General features: G+C 43.2%; 1 protein-coding gene across 1 annotated transcript in view; it reads right to left on the reverse strand.

Moving 5' to 3' along the window:
• The window catches only part of il1rapl2 (interleukin 1 receptor accessory protein-like 2), a gene marked incomplete at both ends in the record, with an annotated part of 321,581 nt that overhangs the window by 99,158 nt on the left and 200,356 nt on the right, over positions 1–22,067 (reverse strand). The window lies entirely within an intron of this gene.

Below are 22,067 nucleotides of genomic sequence, written 5' to 3' on the forward strand. Positions count from 1 at the left end.
TTGCAGCCAGCTGCTCGTTATTTCTAATTAATGATCCGCTTTTTATGACCCAGAAAACCCTCCAAGGGATTTTTGTCTCCACGTGAAATATACATATATCCAGTGCAGACAAACCGTTTTAACAACATGATTTAACTTGATGACTGTTCAAAATTGGCACAAGTTTAAATTTCTTTATTTTACAACATTAAATTCACCTTTCTATGGATTATATGTGTCGTCACTTAATTATGCCAACATGTCATTAACCATGCGCTCCACCATGACACCTGCTGCCTCCACCATGCCCCGCCTCCGGGACGGACCTCACACCGTCCTGGTTGCAGTTTGGACAAACCTGTCATGGAGCCTCAGGTTCGGCGATGTCGCTGTCGCCATCTTGAATGACGGCCGTCACCATGTTGTTGTTTTTTGCAACCGAAAGAACAGAGTTATGGTATTTAGAATGGGGATGAGTCTCTGGTGGCGACCTGTCAATCATAGTAAGCCCGCCCTAAAGCATACTCTGCTTTATGGTCTATTTTACAGTAAATGTACAGATGGAGCATTGCTCTGAAAGGGCAACCGGGTTAAGTTCCTCTCCACTGTGTGCATTCAAACGGTTCCATTGGTCCTATTTAAGAACTGAAGGCTGCCTGGAGGCTGCCACATTTCTATGTATGGACTCCTAAAATGTTCACCCTGGCTGAAATAATTAGATGACACAGATTGTTTATTGGGAGGATGTTGGTTCAGATTAATTTTGGCTTCCTTGTGGTCATTTTGCATGTAGAAACCTATGAGACTGGTAAAGTTAACTTTGGGTCTGCCTTTCCAAACTCTGGAGCAAAGATGCCCTTCAGCTCATACGTTTCTTTGAACGGACTTTTTTTTTTCGCAAAATATGGATTTATTCACATTAAAGTCAACCAGACATGTAACCAAACACACACTATGGCTCCTAGGAAGTAGCACGATTCACACTGGGGTGAAAGCAGTAGAAACAACGGCTTAAGAGGTTTGAATCCCTCGTGTGGGCGGAGCCTGTGAGCACGGCACAGCACCAGCTAACTGAGACACTTAAAGACAAGGTTGAAGATTAAACTAAGCATGAGTTGAGTGGAGAATCCCTGCAGGAAAATTAATCCAATAAGATGAAATGATGCTTTGCCAATGGAAATGAATAAAGAGTAAAACAAGAGATCAGAGCAGCAGCTGCCTCCGTCTCTGCTGTGTTGGCTGAGTCGCTCGTCAAAGTCCTAACATATTGATGCTGATTGCGCTGACAGTTTATTGAATAGATGTCAGAATTTCTCACTGTCTGCGTCTGGGATAACGACGGAAAACAAGATGTGGATGAGTGCAGGTGGCAGAACAATCTCTCTCTCTCTCTCTCGTTCGCCCTCGCTCTTGTTACTCTTTCTCTGCCTCTTGAATAAGAGGAGCACGGATCGATACATGCTGAGAAGTGACAAATAACCAACACTGATCACTCTACACACACACACACACACACACACACACACACACACACACACACACACACACACACACACACACACACACACACACACACACACACACACACACACACCTCGTGTCATGAAGGGTGTATCCACACAGACACATGCTGCGCTCAACAAAAGGCAGCTGTCGTTATGGAGATCGGCTTCATGTGATGCTCTGTGTTCAACACCAAGACAGAGAGGATGAATTCTAACTCATTCATATGAAGCAGTGATTCCACCCAGTTCATCACCTGCTACTTTTTGGGAGCATGTGTGCAAACCAACACAGTCGACATCGAGGGTCCTGTATTTCCTTGACTGCATCCAGCAGCACTGGGTGGTGGTACCTGGCGGGAGCAGCTCCCACAGGCAGCAGAGGAGCAGAGCAGCCACTTTGAGTCGGGGATCAAACCGTCGGGTCTAATGACTGGAGACCTTTACGCTGGCGACTCCATTACCGCCGCCTGCAGTCTCTAACTGGAGGCTGTCACGCCACATTATGTGCACAGGAATAAGACTGTTTTGACATTTTGTATTCTATACAAAAAAGTGCATTAATTAAAACTCTCGATGACCGTGGCTTTTTCTTCCGACCACTCAAAGCTCTTTAACACTACACTTGTCATCATTCACCCATTCATACACTGATGACTCCTGCTCATCAGGACTCTAACTAACCAATCACAGGTAGTAATCAACATGGACGAGCAGAGCCGGGGATCGAACCGTCGACCCTGTGATTGAAGGACAACCTTGCTCTCCCACTGATCCACAGTCAGCTGCTGCCGCTGCTCTGCTCTGCAGGCGAGACCAGTTCATCTCCAACGAGTCCATCACCGGCCTCTTCCTGCCTTTCCAGCCAGTCACAATGGCAGAACTAATCATTTGACAGTAATAAAAGTTTTCAATCCGATTGCAATAAATTACCAATGAGTTAATTATATTGTGTGTTTCTGCACTGAAGCTAAATTCCAACATTCAACAGTGAAGCCGTTGTTTGAACAAATACAGAGTTTCCATTTAATTCCATTTAATTTCATTTTGTTCCACCTCCAATCTCATCCTGGTAAAAAAACTAGCCCCAAGCTCGTTTTAACAAGGTTCTTAGTCACGGAACAAGTACTGGAGAGGAGGAAAGAGAGAGAGAGAGAGAGAGAGAGAGAGAGAGAGAGAGAGAGAGAGGTCTCACTTCACCAACATGGTCTCCATTGATCAACCAAATAGACTGGGTGTGTACGTATTATCAAGGCAAGAGCAAAACGTTTGAAGAGCAATGTGATGAACATACATCTGACTAATTCCACTAATTAGACCCCATCCGAGTGGGAAACTGAGCATCATTAACTACCAATTATTATTCTATTTCCACCATTTGAGCCGATTGGGTCCAACAAAAGAAATAAAACAACAACACAAGGTCTCACTGAGCCTTGGCAATAAAATGCTGTGTTTTCCCACCATTCATATAATACCTCTGACTCCATGTGCCCCAACATGCAGAAGCAATAGAATGCGCACCACACACACATTGTGTGGTACGCACAATGTGTGTGTGGTACGCACAATGCATCCATAAGAACCGGGTCGTCCACATCAGATCAATTGACAAAACTATGATTTCTAATTATTTTTTAAAGGTTCAAGATCCGAGATCTTTGGATTGACTCTCTACGGCTCTCAACATGTCGACAGCGAAAGGCAGGTCTCTCTCATTCTCACACACACACACACACACACACACACACACACACACACACACACACACACACACACACACTAGTTGTTTTGCTGCTATAATAATGTACATCATGTTTAATAGAGCCCCTTTAGGCTGTTAAACATGGATATAAACGAAAGGTAAATACTATAATACTACCAGAGAGAGAGAGAGGGAGAGAGAGGGAGAGAGAGATGGAGAGAGAGAGAGAGGGAGAGAGAGATGGAGAGAGAGAGAGAGAGAGACGGAGTTGGAACAAGAATTAGAAAAAAAGGTATGGTTAGTGAGAAGTACTTGTTATTGTATATAATTAATTGGCGACTCATTAATCACGTTCTCCTCTAAGTTAATGTCTCACTCCATGGAACCACACAACGGGCTGGGTGGGTACTGTGTGTGTGTGTGTCTGTGTGTGTGTGTGTGTGTGTGTGTGTGTGTGTGTGTGTGTGTGTGTGTGTGTGTGTTGCAAAGCGAGGCGCAGGCTTCATTAAGTCCAGTGTAATGACCTGTGTCACATTCCACATCGCCCTCACTCTGTCTCTCTCCTCTTTCTGTCCCTTACATTTCACTCACCACGGGGAACTTAATAAGGAAATCACACTGAAATTACGTTTCAAGCTGCGATCCAAAACAAACGGACATTATTCAGTGGTGTTTTTCATCAGCCGCATTCTAAAGTCTTGACATTCGGGGACCTTTGGTGGCTAATAAAACATGCCAGAGGGCTATTGCTTCTGTCACACCGCGGTGATGTATTACTTGTTGGGCTTTTTCAGTGCCGTTTAAACGTGTCTCTCAGTTCATCCCACACCACGATGCTGAGCTGCTACGAGGAACACACAACACATGCAGACTGGCGCTACTCTTAGCGTGTGGAGTAGGAAGTGCTGCTGCAGGGGGAACGCCATGTCATCACTAAAATGAAATAAAAGGCTTTGTTATTACATTTGGGGTCTTCATTGTGGTGTGAATTTGTCCGTGAGTATCCTGAAGGTAAGAGTGAATACTGCATGACATGGCTGCTTTCTGTTCACTAGCTTTTCACATTTTCTCTAAAGAAAAGAGGAGGATTTGTTTATATTGCCATGGAGTTCATTTGATATTACATCAGCGATGTATTTGGCGATGTAATCCTTAAAGTGTTGTTGTTGTCTGCTGCACTCATCAATACGTATGCATTGAATCAGATGAATACACGTGTGTGTTTGTACTGATGGACTCCACCATGCATTTCTGTGTGTTTGAGCTCATTGTTCTGGTTTTACATCTGTTGTACCGGTTTAGTTCACGCTCACTGCTCTCTTCACATCCTTTGAACGCCAGCAGTTAAGCTGTCCACCCTCTGCACACCACCGCAGGCAGCAAACAGGAGACATGATTTAGCATTTAGCAGCTACATTTTCTTCAAGACTTGGTAGAGCATAAAACCATACCATTTTAATCTTCAAAGATAACCAAATTATTGTTCCCTCACCTGCTCCAATATTTGTTATTCTTTGCTAACGCGCTGTCCTACAACATTAACTGTAATGTCATGAAAAGAACATATTGTTGAAGTCTTTGCAATGCATCCTTCTCATGATATCTTACGAAAAGCCACCCTTCAATGTTACGCGCGTCCGGCAACATGCATCGATATCACAGGTGCACACTGTCTTTTCAAAATAAACTAGGCACAGAATACTTAATTAGGTTCCAGAAAAGATCTAAAAATACTTAGTTAGGTTCAGGCAACACAACTACCTGGTTAGCTTTTGGAAAAGATTGGCGTTTACATCAATAATCAATAAATCAACGTTGACTTCTGGTGTCACGCCGGCTGAAAGGTCGCTGGTAGTTTTTTTCTGGATTGTTGATTGCAAAACATGTCCTGTAATCAAGTAGGAAACCAGTGAATGTGTCTTTTAAAGTCACCTGTAGCGACACGGGAAAGAAACATAGAGGAAATAAAGCTCAGGTGAGCAATATTTTGAGTGAATCGCACAAAGGAGTGAGGAGGAGGCTGATGGTCTGGTGGAGAATGGGATGACATTCAAATTCAAATCAAAGGCAGGGAGGAGTGAAGTCACTGTAGGTCAGACTGTCTGGCCAAATCAGGCCTGACGCACACAATCACACACACACACACACACACACACACACACACACACACACACACACACACACACACACACACACACACATACACACACACACACACAGACATCTAGTAAGACATGTGGAGAGATGCAACTAACACACACACACACACACACACACACACACACACACACACACACACACACACACACACACACACACACACTCGAGAAGAATGATGAATGTGTCTGGCTGAAGTGGAAATAACCTTTTCAGAAAGATTCCACTGCCCTCTCTCCCATTGTTACAAAGGCACACATGACTCTCAGTCCGATCCTGTTCCACACTGAAGATGTTCAGGTCACCGGAAGGTCACACTGTCATGCTCTTTAACACATTTGGTTTCATTTGGTTTCCTTTGTGTCGCTCTGTAATTGAGTTATTGTGATTGGAGGTGCTGGAGATAGAGGGGATCCAAAAGAAAGGCAGAGCTAAGATACTAAAAGAAAGAGAAAGAGGAAAAGACAGAAGAAATAAGAATGGAGGAAAGAGGAGAGAAAAGATAGAGGCAAAGGATCAAACAAAACAGTAGAAAAGTGGAGAGTATGTGATGTCCATTTGAATCACAATGAGAAGTATTAAACTACACGCCAAGAACCTATTAGCCTGCTCTAGTTTAGCAGTAAAAGGTCTTTACTGAAAATATTATGGGGGAAAAACCTATTTAATCTTCTTCCACTGTTCTTTAAAGATTCCGTCTGGGCTGGGGATAATGGATTTCAGAAAAAAAAGGCCATTTATGAAAGACTGTTATGGATTTCATAATAGGGTATTTGGTTTATGATTACACTTAATGGATAGAATGCTTGCTGCAGTGGTAATAAGAAGCAATGCTCAAACTGGGCCTGGTACAGAGTTCCTGTTTGTTTCAGTGCAGTACACCGGTGTACTGTTACTTATCACTGCACAACAACCTCATGCCTCATCAACACGCTCTGGTCACAGCACAGGAAACACATAGCTATCGCCGCACGATTGACAAGCGTGTTCGGCTTATTTCCTGTAACCATTGGAGCATTAAATCTTGGTGGAATTAGCCAGCTAGCTAGCTAACTAGGGAGCGGCTGGCAAGTTAGCTAGCTAGCTAAATAGGGAATGGCTTGCATGTTAGCTAGCTAGCTAACTAGGGCACGGCTGGAACGTTAGCTAGCTAGCTAACTAGGGAACGGCTGGCAAGTTCGCTAGCTAGCTAACTAGGGAACGGCTGGCAAGTTAGCTAGCCTGCTAAATCCCAAATGAGCAAATGTCCCTCCTCCTCACTCTCTGCTGCTCCAGAGGAGGACAAGCTACTTAGCTAACTAGCCAGCCACCTTAGCTAAGTTCTCCCTAATGTCTCGTGTGGTCCCCATACGACGGTTGCCATGATATCTTTAAAAATGAGCAGTAGCTTTTTGTGTGAGTTTTCCTGCTCAAGTCCAGCAACACTGGATTACAAGCATCCAGTCCTTTTTAAAATAAACTTCCGTCTTAACAGGAAACAACTGAGATGAGTTTAGGAGACAAAACCACTTGGTTAGCTTTAGGAACAGAGTGTGTAATACTTAGTTGGTTCGGGTTATAATACGGACAAAGCGCTGTTGAATGAGAACGTTAGTTACGGCACACATTTTGACTTCTTGTTCCAACGGCGGCGGTAGATAGCCCGTTTTGATTTTTTGTGACAGTTGAATATCTGTTCTATTCCTGTTCTATTTCTACGGTCATCAGAGAACAGGCCTGATGTGGATCAGCCGGCAGGGCCAGTCAGAGAGAGGACGTCCAATCAGCTCGCTCTCAGGCTGTTTACAACTAAACTCGTCTTTTGAGTTCCATAAATCTCAGTGACATTCATGGTGTGGTACAGCTGTCACTCAGAATGGTTTTGAAGACTGATGCTAATTGGCATTCTCTCTCAGAATGAGACGGGAAACACAACAGTCTGAGGGGAGTCCTGACACGGTCGCTCAGCATAAAGGTTAGAAGTTCAACAATGCACCTCTGAAGCTTATTAATAAATATTTTTTCATAGCATTGACTTGTCATAGTAGGAAAAGCACAGGTGTTATTAATAACATAACAATAGCTCCTATTCAAGTGTTGCAGTGAGCCACACCTGTGCTTTTCCCACTGTGACATGTCAGACTGTCACCCATGCAAAGAGAAACCATAATTCTATTGTATCTTTTGACAAACAACAGTTCCCCCATCCGTCCCGTTCTTCAGTGCAGCTCCTCAGCTACAGCGCGGCGTGTCAGATGCGTTCGCTGACCTCGTTCTGCACAGGCATGATGGCAGCGAGCCCAGCGACCTCACCGGCAAAACAACACTCTCGTTCCTCAAAGCAATAGCTGCAGTACAGAACTCCCTCGAAAACCACAAACTCGTTTTTTCCCCACATGTGTTGTAAAAACATGTGCTGAAAGCAGAACGTTGGTAAAATAGCACAAGCTGTTGACCTGTACATCATTGGGTTGAATTATGCTGTAATTAATATGAATTTTCTTCAAGGTTGGAAAGCATTTGACTCGCCCTCTCGTTATTACAGAACATCTAATGTCTTGCAGTACTGCCGCTGCATTATGAAACAGGAACACTTCTAAGAATTGCATTAAAGGCATGTGAATACTACTTCAAACTAACTTTTGGATAATTTCACATTGGCAGACAGTGTGAGTGAAGTATCTGCTTGTTAAGGTAATTTTATTCCCTGCATATTGGTTCTCTCTGTGAGACGGTGGAAACTGATTAAGACTGTCCTCCTGTTCTGTGCAGGCCACAGATAATAATAATGCTCACTATAAAGTTCGTCAAAGTCTACCCAGAGTAAACACAGTTTGTTATGAATGTCCCAGTGTAGCTAACCTGGCGTAAACCAATTTGCATAATCGCTCCACTTTCTTTTTTTCTTCTCAACTTGTTTTCCGTGTTTTATTTTTTTCCTTTTTGTTGTTTTTCTTTTGCTCTCCTCGCTGTCAGAGGTATCGATGTGTGAGAGACAGAAGGGTCTGCATCTTAAGGTTGCTTAATGCAATTAACTTGACCACTGGGTTTTCAGGGTGTGTGTGTGTCTGTGTGTATGTGTGAACAACGTGTTTTTGTGCCCTTCTTCAACATCAATGGACAAATTAAACGTGTGTGTGTGTGCATGTGTATACATAATGTACCTCTTGACTCCCTTATTTTCCAGACCAGTGGCTGAATCATGTCGAATTATGTTTCAAGTAGAAAAAAAAGGATATCTAGTCACCTCGACCAAATACACACACACACGCACACACACACACACACACACACACACACACACACACACACACACACACACACACACCTCTAAGACAGTAATAGGATGTAAAAAGACTATCTGCTGGGTCCGCTCTATTAGCTGTACATGGACCAACGCTTTCCTATTGTAGCCACCAGGGATTGGTGAGTACAGGACATATAAACTCAGGCATAGTCAAGGGCAGATCTTGTTGTCTTGAGGTCCTACCACGTCCTGCTTTGTGGGTAATGCTGCTATTAAGACCAGGCGGCACCCTACTATTCTGCAGCGTGACGCCAATGCGAAAGTGTCATATAAACTTGCATTCTCTCTCCTGACCACCAGGGGGTGACTCCTCTGGTTGTATAGAAGTATATGCTTCATGTGTTAAAGCTGCATTCTCTCTCCTGACCACCAGGGGGCGACTCCTCTGGTTGTATAGAAGTATATGCGTAATGTGTTAAAGCTGCATTGTCTCTCCTGACCACCAGGGGGCGACTCCTCTGGTTGTATAGAAGTCTATGCTTCATGTGTTAAAGCTGCATTCTCTCTCCTGACCACCAGGGGGCGACTCCTCTGGTTGTATAGAAGTCTATGCTTCATGTGTTAAAGCTGCATTCTCTCTCCTGACCACCAGGGGGCGACTCCTCTGGTTGTATAGAAGTCTATATAAATGACTCTACTTCTCTTGATGTATTCCCTCAGTAAACATTGTAAACATGAGTTTATGTCTCAATCTCTAGTTTCAAGTCTTCTTCAATACAGCATGATGTTCATTTAGTAAATTATGGTCATTTAGAGTCAAACAGACCATAAAGCAGGGGATGATTTAGGGCGGGGCTACTAAGATTGACAGGTCTTTAACGTATTGGAAAAATGGTAACTTCCGTTCATTGGTAGCAAAAAGAACATGGCGACGGCCGTAATCCAAGATGGCGACGGCAAAACCAAAACGGCAGTCCACAAATATGATGTCACGATGACTACGTCCACTTCTTCCATGCAGTCTATGATTAGGATCAAACCGATGAGGCCTTTGGTTCTCCATGAACAAGTGGCAATCTTGATGTGTTCAAAGAGTCCAGACTGCTACATCAACAAATCAATTCGAAGCCTTTTTGGCGATCAGCTGCTGTTTTTGTGTTTTAATGTTGTTTTTATATCAGATTTCCGACATTTGGCGACTCTTTTTTCTTTTCTTTTTTCAAGCCTCAGCCAATGCACGAAGGGTTAAGGTCAAGCACGCTGCAGGATCTGGTGTGTCAGGATGTAATCATACCTGAGTGGGGTGTATCTTTTTATCTGACAGTGTAGACTGCCTGCATGTCACCTATTTCATAAAGGTTTTTGTAGTGTTTGAAGTTGTGTATCACAGTGATCTAAACCTGTTTGGGGTTCAGTTGATGTCATGCTTGGGAACTGAACAGCATAATACTGAAAAACACTTGCGCAATAAAAGATAACCTAGTGCTCTCCAGGCTAGTGCTATTTATGATCTTGAAGACTTGTTATCCACTCAAGTATGGCACTCCCGTGTTGGCGTTCTCGTACAGGAGCCAAGGTCTGGTTTTCTTCACAGTGAAGAGCATTGGAGCTGCTGGCGTGGCTGGATGCTCTCATTCTTGTTGGTTTATTTTGAGGATTGGCTTCTTCAGACTGATTAGTGAACTGCTATAGAAACATTGCTCATCTGAATTAGTGATTCTCCACAGGATTATGTTTCCCTGTTATATCCCTGTACCCAGAGGACAAAAAGAAAAGAATGTGTTAATTGTGTAACACAGTATTTTAAGGGTTACTTCAACCACACTAGAATGGATAACGTCACCTTGGTAGCTGAGTGCTTTCAGTGCATTCCACATAATGGCTTCCCGGGCTCAAGTCATCCTTTGTCTCTTTGCAGACTGAACTACATCCAAACTAAAGCATATGTGTGGTAAGGGAGCACAACGTACAACCTAAATATCATTGCCAGGATTTTTGCAGTTCAAGGACTCACTAACAGTGTCGTCTGTTATCCTTCTTCTTAATCTTCTAGTCTGTCTTTGTCCTCTTTATCCAAACCATCCTGATGATTGTCCTGACAAATGTTCCAGACCGTTTGAATGCTGTTTGTAATTTTAACAGCAAACTGTCTTTATCCAACCACATAACCCAATGATGTTGCTGTTGTTGGCATAAATTTGCATTGTTATGGATGCATTATAGAGGTTTTTCGAGGACAACTGTCAAAAACCCATTCCCATTAATCATCGCAGGAGTGTGACAATGTGTTAGTGCTTTTTCCCACAAGGAGTTTTTTTCAGGTATAATAATTCTTTTAAAGTGGAAAGCATTTCTGGAGGAAAATCCATATTACACAGTGTCAAAACACCAAAACTGTTCTGTATGCATGTGCTTTGAAAAAGAAAAATGTTACGACTATCAACATTAGGATGTTGATAGTCGTAACCTCAGCAGGTCAAACAGGTCAACCAAATACAACAAAGATGAAGCAAATTGATAATGGGGGATGTACTGCAATACTTCTTACTGACACCATTCCATTATCCAAACCACTTATCCTGTTTTAGGGCCGCTGGAGCCGATCACGGCTGGGTTCAGTTTATATAGAGACAGACAACCAGTCATGCTCACAGTCACACCTACGGGCAGTTTAGAGTCCAATTAACCTGAGCTGCATGTCTTCGGACTGTGGGAGGAAGCCGGAGAACCCGGAGGGAACCTGTGACTAACTAAAACCCATACTGACAAATACAAGTGGTGGAATTAAAAGTCCAATATTGAAGTGGAATAGAAATATAAAGTTAGATCAAATGGAAATACTCAAGTAAAGTATGAAGCCCTCTGGCTGCAATACACATTATTTCTATTGCCGTTGGGAGGAGGAAATAGTGCCACGGAGTCTGGAAACAGCTTCTCGTTTCCTGCCAATAGTCAATGTTGGCTTTGTGACTGAGGAGCAGCACATATTTGAATCCACGATCTTTTCTTTACCAAGTTGCTTTTAAGTATTACACCCTCCCTATAGTAGGGTCACATTAAGAAGCACTTATCTGTGTCATTTTTTATGGCAATTACAAACAAGGTATCACGCTGTTTAATTTGTAGGACCTATTGGATCACTTGCATATGTTGGGGGTACATTAGCCTCCCGTGGGTAGCTGCCCCTTAAATGGGAATGGACTGTACTTTTCTAGTCTTTTGACCACTCAAAGCGCTTTAACACTACATGACATCATTCATCCATTCACAGCCATTCACACACTGATGGGAGAAGCTACCATCTAATCATTCATACCGATTCATTCACTTCAGGAACAGCCTTAGGGGCCGTTCACAAAACCATTGTTTCCCTACGGTACGGCGCGCTTTTTAAATGCCGCGCGACGCGTTTTTCTAGTGTTTTTTTCGGCGCGCTTAAAAGTTGAAATATTCTCAACTTTTAAACGCCTTGCGCGGAGTCGCACAGCTCATCAATGTCACTGCGGTTGCGCACGCAGGCCCACTCCAAGGCGTTTTTGAAGCGGCTGCGCTTTTAAAACTCGCGTCTGGTGTGAACGGCACCTTAGGGAGCAGAGTTAAGTGTCTAGCTCAAGGACACATCCACATGGACTAGCGGAGCCGGGGATCGAATTGCCGCTCCTGCTATTGAAGGACGACTCTGCTCTACCACTGAGCCACTTACCGTCTCAACACCTGTGGAATCAAATAGAGCCCATGTTACACGCGCAAACAGACAGAGCAGTCCTCTGGGTTTGACGGATGATACGCCAGCAGAACCATGATACACACGTCTACATCCCTGAACCACATAATATGTCCTTTCCTTCCTCAACGACACACAGGAGGGTTTTCTGACCTGACAGGATGACATCGTTTGTCAGTGCTTTCCACAGCAACTATAGGATCAACCCAAAGTCATCACATCTAATTGGTTCAGGGCACTGGGAGATCGTGGTCATAAAGAAACCGACTTTGACTGTGAGGGTTTGCAGAGGTGCAGACAGTCCGCTAAGAAGTCTCTTCTGTTTGTCAAAGGCTCTGTTCACAACTCCAGGATATAATGTAGACGCGCTATACGTTTGGTGGATGGACCGCAATCTGAAGAACAGGATCACAACATATGTAATTGCTAGTTTAGAAGTAATGGTGGCAGACATGACTCATTCCATTCATTTCCATCATCATTTGCCAGTTGTTGGGTTCTCCCCGCTATACCTGCTGCTGTCAAACTTCACCACGGTGCTTTTGAGAAAAAGACATGTTCTCTCCATATCTGAATTTTAAACGTCTTCGCACCTAAGGTGTGAATTTTCACAAAACCCTCTCAGTTTCTCCTCTGACATTCAGATTGTACGTCATCACAGCCTGTGGTTACTGCATTTCCCTCTCTCTAAAACTTCCTCATACGAGTCCTTTCAGAAGTCTCTGTTATGAAAGGAAGCAAAGGAAATCTCTTTTGAATGCTCCAGGTGTCTGGGGTTATCTCTGAAATGACGATGGGGCTTCACCAAGGCCTGTCCGACCTTTGAGACCGAGTTGAGAAACTTCATTTTTCAGTAAGGAAGCAGTTTAAGATTGAGTTTTATATTTGATCAGAGCTGAGAGAGCATGTTCAGCCCCAGCTTTCAGTCATCTACAGCAGTGTGTTTCTACCTTTTTGAGCTGCGGCACGCCAACAACCAAAAACATTGTAGGATAATACAGCATGTAAGGTAGGTCATTATTGCGCTACCTTCTGACATGGAAGATTATTTCATTATTTCATTATTTTATTACTAGACCAGCCACTATATTGCAGGCTCAGATGCTCAACAATGGGAACACATTTTTTAGGACTGTAATGGAACATTCCGTCACAAGACCGATTAAGTGAAATTGGACATTTTCCCAGGGCACATCTGATGATCTCTCACGGCACACTGGTTGATCATCACTGATCTACATGACTGACTGGGGACGGAAGGCGACCATCCCCATGGTACATTAACACTCTGCCCTCATCCCAAACACCAGGAATTGGTTGGAGACGTGTCCTGAAAACTGGTCTTGTGCGCCTTTTAACATGGGGCCGTTATGGTAGCAGAACTATTTGCTGTTACGTAACCGCACCTCAATCCGTGTTCACACAATGAGATGTGTTAACGTGCAAAGGGATCCTCCAATGCATTCAGAATACGTTTGTAATCAGACTTGTTATTACGTAAAAGACTCTCCGAATCACCTCCCCTCCGCAGCCAGGAGCCGACTTCACCGCGAGGATAGCGGGCGGAAGATTCATTGAGGGAATCATTTACAAATATGATTACAGTTACAAGGATAGAAATACAGTTACACAGCTCTCCTGTCCTGCTGAGACACTGCCCATGATTTAAATAACCCACAAACACACTGGGTACTGTTCACATAATGCTGTTTGTCCCTCTCTTACTACTTTCTATTTAGGTTGCAGAGTCATGTTAATAGGAAGTGTCTATATATGTGTGTGTGTGTGTGTGTGTGTGTGTGTGTGTGTGTGTGTGTGTGTGTGTGTGTGTGTGTGTGTGTGTGTGAGAGAGAGTAGTAACCTCATCGAGACCATCTGTCTTTGGAGAACAGAGCCAATTTCACAATGAATTAGGAGGTGAGACTCTAACTAGGTCATGGGCCCTTAACGCATGCACAAAAACACACACACACACACACACACACACACACACACACACACACACAGGGTATGCGGTGTGTCAAATTGAGAAAGAGCAAGAGATAGATGGAACAGGAGGGAAGAGAGAGGGAAAGAATAAGAGAGATGAAGGGAAGAACAACATGGAAAGAAAAGAAAGGGATGGAGAGAAACCAAAAGAGCGAGAGGCCGGCAGAGAGGAGGAAAGAGAGGGGAGAGAGGGATGGAGGTGGAGAGACGGGCTGTAACAGATGTAGACAGGGGTTGGAAGGGAAATAGAATCTTTTAATGCGTCCTAGAGAGAGGGAGAGGGAGCGTGTAAAACTGTCGTGCAGAGGAAGTAATGTTGCATTAGGCTTAGCATTATTCCAATGAGGTTACAAATATGTTGCACCACGACAAATCCCCTCTATTTCTTTGTTTCTCCCCCTCTTCTCTCTCTCTCTTTCTCCGTCTCACGTCCCGTCTTTCTCTCTCTCTCTCTCTCTCACACACATCCTAACACAAACATTCTCAGCAGTGTTAAATTTAGCCTGAATGCTGTGTACTTTGCTAACACACATTTTACTTTGAAATGCCTCTGAAATATGGATGAGACTTTTTTGATAAATGGCTCTGGGTAGAAAAAGACTAAGGAAAAGAGAAGGAAACACGGAGAGAGAGAGAGAGAGAGAGAGAGAGAGAGAGAGAGAGAGAGAGAGAGAGAGAGAGAGAAAAACTGGGGTTGTAATCCAGAATGGCTTGAGATAAAGTATGCAGAAGAACAAGACTAGACGATGATGTCACCCACAGAAGATTTGGAAAATGGCGGCTAACTGGATTAGCTCAGAGGTTTAGCAGAACAGGAAGGAGTGGCAGGTACGTTACAGAGAGCTCATTGGACGACAAGGTCAATGGACGACTAGGTCATTGGACGACAAGGTCAATGGACAACTAGGTCAATGGACAACTAGGTCAATGGACGACAAGGTCAATGGACAACAAGGTCAATGGACGACTAGGTCAATGGACAACTAGGTCAATGGACGACAAAGTCAATGGACAACTAGGTCAATGGACAACTAGGTCAATGGACGACTAGGTCAATGGACGACAAGGTCAATGGACAACAAGGTCAATGGACAACTAGGTCAATGGACGACTAGGTCAATGGACGACAAGGTCAATGGACAACAAGGTCAATGGACAACTAGGTCAATGGACGACTAGGTCAATGGACGACAAGGTCAATGGACAACTAGGTCATTGGACGACTAGGTCAATGGACAACTAGGTCAATGGACAGGCATTAAACGGAGGATAATTTGCTGTAGATGGCGTCAACTGCGGCAAAGAAGAGTCAGATTGAGTTGCAAGTGTTTCAATGTGTGCTAACAAAGCTAGCATTCAGACCGTGGAAACATTGGTGGTTTGTGGCACATCAACAACAAACAGGTCAGAGTTGTAATTTGCCCAAATGTAGGTGGCAAGAGACACGTTTCTTTGCTTTAACTTATCATTAAAAAGTACATGTTGATTGCACGATATAATTGTGATAGAATAACAAAACAATCAGCGTTAGCGCTAGAGTGGTTACCAATGAGTATTGCTTTCACTACTCAAGTCTGTCTGCCAATCCCTTTCCAATTACGGCAACCCCAAATTCCTTATGGGGGGAAATGATTGTCCACTGTCACTTAGAGCAATCAATCTCAATACACATACGCAACTATGTCAGCAACGCCTCAATGTAACTGAAGCTTAGTCTGAATAAAGTTACACAAAACAAAAAAAGGGCCAATTTTCAACTATCTGGAGTGAGGTTATTTTTGGAGGGTGTGATGTTCATGGAAGTTCAATATGTGTCAGGGGGGCGAAAACTTCTGCTCTAAAATGCAGCGACTATTCACTTCAATTCAATTCAGTTTATTTTGTACAGCCCAAAATCACAAATGACTAATTATCCTCGGAGTGCTTTACAGTCTGTACACATACTGCATCCTGTCCCAGGGCCTCACAGCAGATCAGGAAAAACTCCCCCAAAAATAGAAAAAAAAACTTTCACAGGAAGAACCCTTCAGGAGAGCAACAGAGGAGGATCCCTCTCCTTGGACTATGCAAGTTCTGTTTTTATTTGCCAGTACTTTAGGATAACGCCTCTGAGTTTCTGTCTCCACCTCGATACATCATGAATGTCCCGTCACTCTCATTTCCTGGGGCTATTTCCAAAAAAATCACAAGAGCCAATAAAATGTGAGTCTGAAACAGTTATGTCTGTCGCTTCTGGAAGAGGAATTGTAATTGTGTTTCCTTCACACTGACTCTTCTGATCCGCTGTAAAGGACTCAGCTGCTGGTCAGATAGAAGGTTGTCTGGCTCTATGAAAACATGAACCAATAGAATGGTAACAGGTTGCGCTGCATTCTCCGCTCTGGGAGACATTACTCCACTATTTCTTTACAGAGACAACCTGGCTTGTTTTTATATCATTATCTGACTGAAGGAAGATTTTATTTTAAGGCCATAGAGCACAACTCGCAAAACTATCATGATTATATTCAGACAATGGGAATCTGTCCTCAAAGTAAAGTCCCGACCAGAAGAGTGCAGATGAGGAAGAACACACTTTATAGCCAATGGCATGAGGCGTTGTCCTGACACTGTGTCTGGTGTCTTTCATGCTTTTTTTACAACAACATATTTTAATCAATATTTGATGAAGCATATAGTGATTGAGAAAAGTACACTTCTTTTCTTGTGACTGTCATGCTTTATCCATCCGTCCATTATCATGAACCGCTTGAAAAGACACCGGGCAACACTGACATGACCTAACAGATGCATGTTCTCTGTGATCAGAACACATGTAGATCCCACTTATATTGCAATGTTAGTGTTTTCATTTTAGAGTCAACTTTGTTTGTACATTGAAATGTCTGCCAGTAGATTACTTCAGTCTTCTAGAGAAGACATATTGGGAACAGATTAGTCAAATGAAAACATATGATGTCCCTTTACTGTTATCCCTGGTTTGCATTTATCATCCTCTTCCTAACGTCCACTACAAGCTGTCCACACATGTTGGTTTCCTCCCTGTATTACACACACTGCAAGACACAATCACACACACACTCTTGTGTACTGCTGTAATCCTGTAATGTCCCCACTGCAGGACTAATACAAGAATATCTGATCTTATCTTAATGAGGTGATAGATAACATCTCTCTCTGCCTCCATCAGTCCATCTGTTACACCGTCTGATGTTTATTGTCAAATTAACAGAAACTTACCGTCAATTATCTAATCGTTGCTGTATTTCCTGCCACAGTAAACCAACTGTACAACCAATGCAGTCCATTATTACACTGTTACTTTCTTCCACACTGAATTGTTTGGGTATACTTTATCGTCAAATGTTATTGTCATTTATTTCACAGTGCTACTGTATAACCTGCAGTATATACCACCGTATTTATTACAGTAAAATACTGTTATTTAGCTGTCGGTGTAAAATAAGAAAAGGGACAACTGGGCCCTGTTTCTCGTACCTGGCTGACTGAGCTAGCGGCTAATTGTCAGGATGAGATGACGTAGGTCAGGCTTTCTCGGTTTCTCGAAGCAAGCTTAGATTAATCACCATAGCAACACAGCCAAAAATGTAAACCTGCTCCCGGGCAGGCTAACTGAACTTCACTGGATAAGCTGGACACTCCCACGGACAAAAAAGGCAGCTCCCTTCCTCATTGATGAAGGAGTGATATTAGTTATATGAATGCAGTGATGAAGCACTTCAAATTAGCCGATACTTTTTCCCAACACTGATGCATTTAACTTGTCTGATATATTTGCGACGCTTATGTCTCTCAGAGGGGGCGGAGTTAAAGTTGCGTTCACGGCAACAATGTTGCAAAATGTTGGAATATTCGCAACGCGTTTGCTGTGAATGACTACGGTATTGACTTCCTCATACGCCTTCGTGATCATCTCCTGCTTCTCAGCAGAGAAATAAAAAGAGGTTCCTCTGAGTTTATTGTCCATTGTACTGTTAGAACATGGTGGTATCAGTGCTCCATTATGATCCCTTCTGAAGAGGAGCGGCGCATTTATCCAGATGACTGACGTCTGGCTAGAATTAACGAGACGTTTCAGCGCGGATCAGCCGTGAAGAAACCCAGATAGCCTGATGTCAATCATCTCGCTAATTTAAGCTGGAGATTAGGACATTTGCTTGACTTTGTTTAGCCAGGTACGAGAAACAGGGCCCTGAAGACAAATGCACAATGAACAACACAGTGTTTAACATACAGAACAGTAAAGCAGATCTGTTCTGAATAGGAAGGCTGGATGAAACTTCATGCCAGACTAAAGTTAGGCTCTCAAATCATCTTCAGTCGGGAGAGAAAGTTGATGTTAAAACAAATGAATATTGCACTTAAATCGTTCATTTGAAGATGGGGGATTTTTTTGTGTGTGTGCAGTCGCTTACTCTTAAGATTGGCAGTCCTATTTCCCCAGAATGCATTGGAAATGTAACACACTGTACAGTATGAAGCCGTTTCATCTACATTTTGAAGTTCATGTCTCCCTGCAGCTCGGCTGAAGCTTGAGAAAGAAGAAGACGAGACGGGCCTGCAGCCATGCCGGCGGCTCTGAGGCTGCACTTAACACGCTTTGAGCCAAACGCTCGCTCCCGACGACGAGAGACAGATCCTTCATGAATACCCTCCATCTGCATTCCCCGTATTGATATCACTGTTGTTCTTTCTCATTGTTCTGCCTTTCTGAATCCAGCATCTCATCCACTGACCCCAGAGTTATCCCTGCTCTGACCTCATCAGCTCTGTTCTGCCCAGCGGACCGTGCATGTGCTTCATCTGTGTGTGTGTGTGTGTGTGTGTTTTGCGTTAGTGTGCGTGTCTGTTTGTGTGCGATCTATTCTGGGTCTACCTGGGGCGATTGGGATGCTAAGAACACGCTGTAGCTTGATGAAACTTTCATGAACATGTCTTTACACTCTAATTGTTTTAATGTAGTCCCGTACTGTGTGTGTCCTCATTAAGCTTCCTGTCCTCCATCCATTAAACACAGCATGCATATGTATATTTTAAAGCCCTTATGCAGACGATGTGAACATCTCTGACTATGACTTCTGCTGGTAGTAGCACCAAGGAAACAGAACAAGATTGGAGTAGATAGTAACGGATGCATCTATAATTATGTATCTTTTTATATTTCTGTATAAATCGTCTATGATGAGCTGTGATGGCGTAGCATAAATATGTCCGTGAACCAGTGCGGCCGGTTTTGCCATCAGAATGTGTAGATAAAAGGTGTTTGTACTAAAGAATGTCTTCCATGCTGGTTTTTTTACACTTTGAGCCACATGAGGGAGCCTGGATGTTCATATTGATCTGATGAGTCATGCTAACCCACGTTCTGTTTGTTTAACGGACGAGACGGAGAAACAAGGCCGCTAACTCAGCATTTTTTTGGGGTCTTGTTTATGAAGTATCTCAGTCATGAAATCAAGTTGGGATTTATTAAATGTATATCTCTTTGAAATGGCTGCTTTTCCGATTCCATATAATAAACGGTGATGTGGAAATAGCAGTTCATTCTTCTCTTATCACGGTTTATAGATCACACATACATATATATATATATATATGTATATATATATATATATATATATATATATATATATAAACAATGATAAATAACCTCTCGGACATCTCTGATTGTGCTTTTTTTGTTGTTGATTAAAGTGCCCGTGACCAGCGTCTGGATCCCAGCACATCCCGGGGCTGAGAATCGATACGACGGCCTGTAAACACCAGCGCTCACAAAGCCTCGCTTCCCTCGGGCGCAGCGGTTAATTAAAAGCTGCGAATGTTTAAAAAAATAAAATAAAAAGCTCCCAGCTTTGAATGGAGCACATTGAGAAGGTGACATTCAGAGCACATCCTCCCCGTCGCAGGTTTCCCCTCAAATCTCACAGCCAACTTTCTATTTCCAGCTTCCTTTCAGCTAAGTGTGTTTTTCTCTGGAATCAACATCGTCGCCAGCAGCTGATCTGCAGGCGCTGCCCGTGTCTTTGCTTTAATCTCCATTTAATGTTGAAAGCACGGCGATAAAAACCTGCCAAGAGACACAGACCCGACTACAGGACGAAGCACAGAGATGTTTTCGCCGAGGGCCCGGGCGATCTGACGGATGTTCTCCAAGGGCTGCTTTCACTGGAGCTCCTTTACAGCGCGAGCGTCTGAGAAACGGAGCTGAGGTTCAAGAAACCCCATATATGAATATGTAAAGTGTGCGTGCAAATCTCGCAGTGGGTCTCACACACACACACACACACACACACACACACACACACACACACACACACACACACACACACACTTGTTTCATTCATGCTTATATTTAGTTAGTTTGCTTCTCTGCTCATTTCTGTAACTTATCTGATAATGACCTCAAAAACAACGACACAGGCGTATGTAATATGACGGAAGGTAGACATAACACGTACCAGTTTTACTACAGTTTCACTTGTCATTTTTTAAATTTCATCCTTAACTTCCGGATTCCCGTCCTGACTTCTGGTACCTGGAATGTTGTTGATTTATTTGTCACTTTGTCACATTGACTCAACGCTAGGTTGAGAGTCATTGAGAGGCAATCAAAATGCTCCCAATCTTGGATTTTTCTCCTTTAAATGTATATATTAAATTGTTGTCTTACTTGTAAACTTGTGTTTAAACCTGAGGGATATTAGTTGTAAGTAGCATTCCTATACAGTGAGGATGGTTGTAAAGGAAGTGAATGAATAGGAGTCTTCTGGTTGTTTTAAGGGAATGTGGATCTTTCAGACCAATTTGAGGAGGGCCTCTGGTTTGCATGTTCCACATTGTGTTGCAATGTGTTGGCAATGCTCAATGTGGACAAGCAACATACAAGTATTAGTATAGTATTTAAGAAAACACAGCAGTATAGGTATGTCGACCTCACTGTGGTATACGTTCTGATTCTCATTCCATAAAACACAGGAAAGCTCTGCATGCAGGAGCAAAATGAATAATATCTGATCAAAGTGTTCTGCAACTCCTTAACTACAGTGGAAGAGATGTTAAAACGTGACGCCTCAACACGGGAGCCAACAGCAGCGATTTCCTTACACAATAAAGGGAAATGTGGTTTCCCACGTTACCTTCCTCCACGGGAGAGTAGATGAAGGCGAGTGAGGAAAAGTGGCTCTGAATAATTCCTTAACAAATGAAGCGATGCCGTCGTATCGACTCCACTCAACAAAAGGTTGCAGTACATCTGAACCAAATCACAAAGACCAAGATGAAAAAGACCCAGACTTTGGTCCTGAAATTCAAAATGTAAGAGATATGGAGCTCTAAATGCACGACAGCATTCTCAAAGGAGTTCAAGGAGTATCCACTTTTACTCTATGCTGCTTTCTTTTCATGGCACATCCATTATGTCAGACTGGAGAATGTGTGTTTGTGTGTGTTTGTGTATGTGTGTGTGTGTGTGTGTGTGTGTGAGAGAGGGAAAGTGTCATGTTGTGTGTGTCATAGAAAATAAGCGCACAATGTTGTCATTCATTGCCCACAGACACCAACATGCATAATGCACATGGCACAACGTCAAAACGCAAGCATGCATGTGCACACAATCAAAGGGACTGCCGCCTGCCCAACACACACACACACACACACACACACGCACACACACACACACACGCACACACACACACACACACACGCACACACACACACACACACACAGCACAAACAAAAGTGCAGATGCAAGTCAGCTTAAACTCC

Source organism: Taurulus bubalis (assembly GCF_910589615.1).
Source record: "Taurulus bubalis genome assembly, chromosome: 13".
NCBI lineage: Eukaryota > Metazoa > Chordata > Actinopteri > Perciformes > Cottidae > Taurulus > Taurulus bubalis.